This window comes from Callospermophilus lateralis, chromosome 6, assembly GCF_048772815.1.
Source record: "Callospermophilus lateralis isolate mCalLat2 chromosome 6, mCalLat2.hap1, whole genome shotgun sequence".
Lineage (NCBI taxonomy): Eukaryota > Metazoa > Chordata > Mammalia > Rodentia > Sciuridae > Callospermophilus > Callospermophilus lateralis.
Window position 1 is genome coordinate 17,194,248 of NC_135310.1, and position 7,461 is coordinate 17,201,708.

A 7,461-nucleotide genomic window follows, 5' to 3' on the forward strand; every position below is an offset into this window, starting at 1 on the left:
GCCAACTCAAAGTGGACCAAAGACTTAGGATCAGACCAGAAACACTGAGAGTGCTAAAAGAAAGTGATGGGCCCAGGAACCAACTTATTAATAAGACCCCTGAAGCTCAAGGAAAAAACCCCCAAGAATCAATAAGTAGGACAGCATCAAATAAAAACCTCCTGCACAGCCAAGGGACCAAGAGCACAAGAAAGCCCAGAATAGAGAAGCTCTTTGCCCACTGCCCTTCCAGACTACATGGGTGGCTCAAAAAGCAACACACAAAACCAACAATCCAACCAATAAATGGGCAAGAGGACTAAACAGAGCTTCTCACATACAAGAAGACGTACAAATGGGCAAGAGACATGCAAATAAATAAATAAATAAATAAATAAATAAATGGAAAGTTCAGCATCCCTAGCAATTAGGAAAATGCAAATGAAAAACTACACTGAGATTTTTATCTCACTCTAGCCAGAATGGCAGTCATAAAGAATACAAATGACAATAAATGATGATGGAGAAATGGGGAAGAAGGTACCCACCTACGTTGTTGGTGGCACCAAGCTATTCCACACCTCAGTACTTATCCAAAAGAACTAAAATCGGCATACTATAGAGATAACAGCCACTATAATGTCTGTATCAGAACAATCCACAATAACAGATTATGGAGCAAGCCCAGGTATCCATAGACAAACGTATAGAAACACAAATGGATAAAGAAATGGGATATATGTACACACAGTGGAGCTTTCCTCAGCCATCAAATAGAAATCACAGCATTTGCTGATAAATGGATGGAACTGGAGAAGAGCATGCTACCTGAAATGAGTCAGGCTGAGAAAGTCAAAGGTCAGACATTTTCTCTCATTGTATGGAAGCTAGAGAGACAGGGAGAGAGAGAGAGAGAGACAGAGAGAGAGAGACAGAGAGAGAGAGAGAGACAGAGAGAGAGAGAGAAATTGAAAAGGGGGATCTCATGAAAACAGAAGGGAGACTGATAAGAGTAGAGCTCAAGGGGACTGGGGGAGGGAGGGGAGGACCTGGAGTGCCGGGGAACCAACGGTCCCACATTCAGCCTGGGTGAGTGTGCCCCAGTGGACCCGTTGTGTGCACCGTTACAACGTACTGTTTTAAACATAATGATAGAGAGGGAGATCAGTAGAGAAGGCTCAGGGGAGGGCAGGGGAGGAAAAGGGCGGATTGGGAGGGAGACTGACGGGACTAGGTTGTGTGCGTGCACACTGCTTTGCCTCCTGTGAGCAGCGTTCAAGGGCTGCAGTCTGCCTGGAAGAATCGGAACGGAAAGCTGCTAGCACTTCACGCTCATCCCCCGCGTTCACGTAGATGGAGGGGCAGCCCAGGTGTGCACCTGCAGGTGAAGGATAAGAAACACCTGGGAGCCCGGATGGACCTCATCAGCATCAAGACGCCCTGGATCCGACCCCAGTGCAGCACGGACGCCCGGCAGACGTCACCTCAGTGAGGATGAGTGCTCAGGGAGTCTCAGGAGTCCTTCAGGCTGATCCAGGAGCTGAGGCTGGCTCCTGGCCTGGCGGGGACACTGCGACCTGCAGCCTGGGCTTCAGAGAGGCAGGGAGAGTAGGCTCTGGAGATCTAGCGGTGGGGCCTGCTCTTGCAGCACTGCAGCCCGTAAAACCATGCAGTGCGGGTACCAGGCACAGGAGGTGCTCTCACGCCAACAAGGAACCGGAGCAGAATGAGACAAAACCCCAAAGGCTGTGGGGTCCCTGTTTGTGCCACAGGGACTGCCTCCTCAGGGCCCGCCTGGTTTTGTTCTGCTTCGGCTTGTTTTGTCCAGCGTCCAGCAGGGGGCAGCCCCGGCCTGCACACGTGCCCTGGCCTGAGCTGCAGGTGAGGAGGCTCCTCCTGGGGGCTGCTGTGGGCACAGGCTCTCTGCCAGGTCCCTGAGGGTCTCGGCCCGCGTCCTGCTCTAGTGAGCACCATTGCCCGGGATGCTACATGGAGCACTTTCTTGCACAGAGGACAACACGGCTCCCGGGCCGCCTCAGTGAGTTACAGGGGAAATCCACAGGAAGTCTGCTGAAGTTATGGTCGCCTCTCCTCTTTGGCCGACGAACGTAGAGTATTCACACGGAGATATTTCTTCCAAATTATTCTGAAATAACAGTAAAAGTGTAGAAACCTCAAGGCAGGTGGGCTACTCCTTCTCTGGAGCCAGTGAAATGTCCCAGTGCTAATCTAATAAGCCTTCGTCCTACCCAGAAGTTAGGGCAGGGAAGTCACGCTCGCCCCGCCTGCCCGGCCATTGGGCAGGGTCCTGGCCTCCACCCAGGATGTGATGACCAACACAGAGGACTCTCAGAGACACGGAGGCTGCCAGCTGCCGGCCAGAGGCCCCCCCACTGTTGCCTTGGGAGCTGTTGGGTCTGGTCTCTTGGGACGGAGTCCCATCACTCGTAGGTCCGTGGAGCTTTCCAGTAGATCCCTGAAAAGCAGCACACCCTGCTATGAGAAAGGCCCCTCTGCAGCTCACAGCAGGCCCCAGAGGCTTTGCCCAGCACCCCCCCCCCGCCTTCCCTCAGGGACTGAGCCACCCCCTGCACCTCCCTCCAGAGTGGGTGCTTCCTCTACTTGCCGCGTTCCCACCACAAGTGGTGAATTCTCCTACCTGTGGAAACTGGCTGTGATCCTGGTGTGTGGTTAGGGCCTGAGCCGTCTGGGAGAAGCTCCTGTTGATGCAGCAGGTAACGTGACTAGACGGTGAGAGCTGTGACCTGTCCTCCATCCCGGCTTGAGCCGGGTGGTGCTGAAGGCAGGTGGACTGGCTGGAGGTGGTGGCCCCGGGCTGTGCCCTGGAAGGGTGCGTCTCCCTTGTGCCCTTCCCCTGGGCCCCTCTGCTTCATGGCTTCCATGTCCTGAGCTGCTTTCCGCCATGATGTTCCACCTCACCTCCAGCCCAGAGCAGTGGAGTCGCCCATCCGTGGACTGAAACTCTGAAACCATGAGCCAAAATGAACTGTTCCTTTAATACTTGCTCTTGTCAGGTCCTTGGGTCGCAGTGACAAAGAGCTGACTAACACCTCTTGGGACAGTGATCACTGGGCTTTGAGCACGGCTTTCCCAGGACAGTGGCACAGTGAAGGTCCCTGGAGTGGACTCAGGTCAGCTCACGCTCCTAAGTACCCGGGGGATCTGGAGAGCATGGTGTGAAGGAAGCGTGGCTTAGCTCAGACCGCGGCACTGTGTCCCGTGTAGGAGTGCCACCATCAGGACCCAGGTCCCTGCTGGGTGGAGGAGCCAGTCACTCTTCACGGTCTCTTTCCTCTTAGCCAAGGTAAGTGACAGGACTCTGGGGGACTTTGGTCACCCTACATGCAGCCCATGCCTCCTGAAGTCCCGGCAGTGGCTCTCAGTACCTACTGTTCCACAGCTCAGGGACGTGCATCACTGGAGCCCTGGGCTTGAGTGGCTGCCCAACCACGTGGAGGGGGACAGAGGAGGAGGCCAAAGGACACTCCGTGGAGGGTGTGCAAGCGGGTGGGAGACAGGACAGGGAGCACAGGGATCCTGTTGGGATGGGAAGGTTTGGGTACAGCTCAGGCTGGGGGGAGAACTAGGGGAGCCCACGCACAAGTGGTGACATGAGAACTGGAAATGAGTGGGGGCTTCTCAGGGTGAGAGGGGTGGGGTTGTGCCAGGCAGAGGAGGAGCAAAGCTGATGCACAGTGTGGGCCCAGGAGTCTCCTGTGGCCACTGGAGCTACCGTGGGGAAGGGCAGCTCAGATAAGGCGGTGGGCAGCTGTAGCCACATGGCGACCACTGGTGCTGTGTCCCCTGGACACCCCCGTCTAGCTATTCCAGGTTGTCTCACAGAGAGCCTTTGAGTTACAAGGACACGCGCCCCTGTCAGTGTTATGGAAATTCTTGGGGATTAACGGCTGCCCTCAGAGCCAGGGGACGGTGCATCAGCCTTACTGATTGCCAGAGGGAGTTTGCGTGAGATGAAGTCAAGAGTCTCCGTCTAGAGTCCTTAGATGTGAGGTGTCCCCCAAACTCACGTGTGAGACGATGGAAGGTTAGGCTTGGGTTCTGAGAGACTTAACCCAGTCGGTGAAAGGATCCCTGATGGGATTAGCTGAGTGGTGACTGCAGGCTGCAGGAGGTGGGTCACTGGGGGTGACCCTTGGGAATACATATTTGGGAGCTGAACCTAGTCTCTCTCTGCTTCCTGATCATGTCCTGAGCCACTTCCCTCCGCGACACTCTTCTGCCAGGATGTCCTGCCTCACCCTGAGCCCAGGAATGGAGCCAGCTGTCTGAACACCTGAACCATGAGCCCCAGGTCAACTTTTCCTTCTGTAGCTCTTCTTGTCAGGACTTTGGGTCGTAGCAGTGAGGAGCTGACTAAGACCTCTCCAAATCTGCTACAAGCTTCAGGTAAGAACTTGCTGGAGTCATGACACGGCAACCTGCTTCTTCAGCTGTGCATGGAAATTCTCAGGGGAGAATATGGTGTACTCCTGGCTTAAGTCCCTAAAAACATCCTGCATTGGTGGCAAAAGTTCCAGGTTTCCGTGTGCCTACTGAGGGGTGAATGGCTGAGACATCTTGCTCTTGGTTCTTACTGCAGATGGGTCTCAACCGTGTCCCACGAGTTAGATTTAGCCTGAATAAGGAGTAGCTTAGAAGGCCTCAGAAGCCATTGCTGCTCCAGGGCTAATGATCTACAAATAAACAGGTGCCTAAGGAGACGCAATTAGGCGCTTTTCAACTCTACCCACTTGGGCTTTGTGGCACGTAGGGAAGGCAGGGCCATGTGTCTCTCTTGTGCCTGATTTAAGTGCTTGCTGGATATGACAGAAGGATGCCCACCTGTTTGTCCTTCTGTGAGACGAGTTGGTGACCTTACGACTGTGTTAGTCAGCTTTAAGTTGCTGTGACAGAAATACCTGACAAGAACAGCCTAGAGGGAAAGTCATTTTGGGCTCATGGTCTCAGCGGTCTCAGTCCATGGACAGCCAGCTCCAGTCCCTGGGGCTCGAGGTGAACATCATGGTGGAAGAGGGTGGTGGAGGCAAGCAGCTTAGGTCATGGCAGAGAGGAAGCAGAGAGAGACTGTGGAGCCAGAGCCAAGGTAGGGTCCCTAAGGATACCCCGCCCCCTGCTCGGTGATGGCTTCCCCCGGCCATGCCGCACCTCCTGCAGTCACTGCCCACGAGCCACTTGAATGACTGATCCACCAGATGGATCATCTGCTGCTGCGGTCCAGCCCTCGCGGTCTAGTCGTTGCCCCTCGGAGCGGCCCTGATCTTTTCAGGGGGCGCCTCATATCCAGACCCTGACCTTGGCTCGTCCTCTCACTTGGAGTCTGTAAGCTAGCTCTCTTCGGGCGCACCAGTCTGACTGACTGAAACCCCAGACATCTCTGTCGCTCACAGCTCTGAAGGGTCCTCAGAACCAGAGCCTCTGGCGCCTGCAGCCTTTGCCCCAGACCTGGGGGCTCGTGGGCCTGCCCTCACTCTGCGGCCCTCAGGCTCCCGAGCAGGGCTGCTCCCAGGGGCGGCCCTCTGCCCTGCTACCCTCCACAGGCTGACTCTCCACTTCCCTCAGTGCGGGGCCACCCCGCCCCAGGGCCTGCCGACAGCTTTGCACCCTGTGCTGATCTCGCAGGAAAGCCATGCGGCTCCAACACAGTCGCCTCCTCCACAGCAGGTGACAGGCGCTGGGAAGCGCAGGCCCCAGGGCCTGCCTGTCACTCAGGTCTTCAGGAGCCAGAGTGACCCTGGAGGTGTGGTGCGATGTCTGAAGCAACAGAAGGCCCCACCCGGGCCCTCCTCAACTTGGTGAAAATGTCACAAAGCCGTCACTGTGACATTCCTCTCTCGGTCGGCTGGGCCCTCTGACTCCCGTGTAAGTAAAGAAATCTGCAAACGCATGCAGCGCTATTGTCCCCGAGTTACTCTGTTGGCTCTGGAAGCAGCTGCACCTAAGTTAGCCATCGGCCTCAGGCAGGGAGGGACACGGGTTGGTCCCCAAGCGCAGAATCCCACAGAGCCCAGACGGAGCCTTAGGAATGGGTCAGACAGGCCTCCAGCTTCTCAGTGCTGAGGTGAGGGGCAGAACCATCCAAAGTCCCAGGGCTTCCGGAACGACACTTTTGCCCTCTGGAATTTACACATGGGCACTGACAGTTGGGCAGCCCAGCAAGCTGCCCCGGGGTTGTCGTCAAATGGTCTCGGTTTCTGATTGTCCAGCTTTCTACCCAAGGCTGCCTCCCATCATGGCTGGACCATCTTCCTGGTAAGGAGACTGGGTGGGAAATGCCAGAACTTGTTTGCTCTGCAGAGTGTCCTGTGAGGTGGGACAGAGTCTGCAAAGTGCTCAAGGCGTCAGTCCTGCTCCTTAGGCAGGAGTACTCACCCTCACAGCAGAGTCCAGCGCTGTCTCTCAGACAGGTGACACAGCGCCCTGACTCAGCCTGAGCCATGGAAGAATCCTGTTAAATGGTCTCCTTGTGAGCAACACTGACTTTAAAAGTTGAAGTCTTAGTATATGGAAATGTCTTTCAAATGTTCACATCAAAAGATGATTTCATCTTTATAATCAATAATTTAAGAAATTGCCAGTGAAATCTCTCTCTCTCTCTCTCTCTCTCTCTCTCTCTCTCTCTCTCACACACACACACACACACACACGCACACACACACACACATTGTCTTTTAGCTCATTGCCCTGGGGGCTGTTTGAAGACCCCATCTGAGGACCAGTGATGGGCCGTGCTGAGTCTGGCCTTGCAGGACAGAGGACTCCAGTTAAACTCAACCTGGCCACTGACCAGCTCTGAACATCAGGTGGGCTGCTAAACCTCTCTGAGCCCCAGGCTGCTTTTCAGCAGAGAGGGGTCCCTCCTCCTTTGGGTGGTGGTGAGGGTCACAGGAAGCATGGGTGGGTGCGGGGCCCATGACAGACACCCACTGAGAGCACTGCTGGCTGAGCGCTGGTGGAGCAGGATTCGGAGCCTCAGTTCTGAGATGAGCTCCGTGATCTCTAGGACTGACTGTGGCTTGGGCAATAGCTGCTTCTGGGCTGTCAGCGTGGAGTCCTTGGGCTTAGGGAGAGCCCCCAGAGGCCATGCCGCTCTCTCTGACCTGCAGGGGTGCCCCTCAAGCTCACCCAGGCTCTGCCATGCCTGAGGTCCTCCACCGAGGCTGGTCTGGCGATGCCCGTAACCCAGATGAGGCTCTGGTGGCATCCCCAGGTGCATTTGTGCCCGAGCAGGCAGAAGCATCGACCACCTTTCACTGCTGGTGAAAAGCTGAGTGTAGAAGAGGCAGGGCCATGTGGTCTTGCCCGTGAGTCGCCGATGGTGCCCAGAGCTTCCGGAGGCCGCTTTCCCTTCCTCCCAGCCTGCTCCTCCCCCGGCCCAGCCCAGGTCCACAGACATCTGGCAGCAGAGCTTCCCTGTGGTGTGGGTCAGAGGCAGCAGCTGAC

General features: G+C 55.7%; 1 long non-coding RNA gene across 2 annotated transcripts; it reads left to right on the plus strand.

Annotated features, from left to right (window-relative positions):
• The first annotated feature begins 2,635 nt into the window (after positions 1-2,635).
• On the plus strand, positions 2,636-6,955 carry LOC143402252 (uncharacterized). 2 transcript variants are annotated; one of them, XR_013155493.1, is made up of 5 exons: positions 2,636-3,131; positions 3,226-3,304; positions 4,245-4,407; positions 5,680-5,880; positions 6,694-6,955. It is a non-coding gene; the product is annotated as an uncharacterized LOC143402252 (long non-coding RNA). The 2 variants fall into 2 exon arrangements; XR_013155492.1 differs by lacking the exon at positions 6,694-6,955 and having other exon boundaries at positions 5,680-6,237.
• Positions 6,956-7,461: the final 506 nt, after the last annotated feature.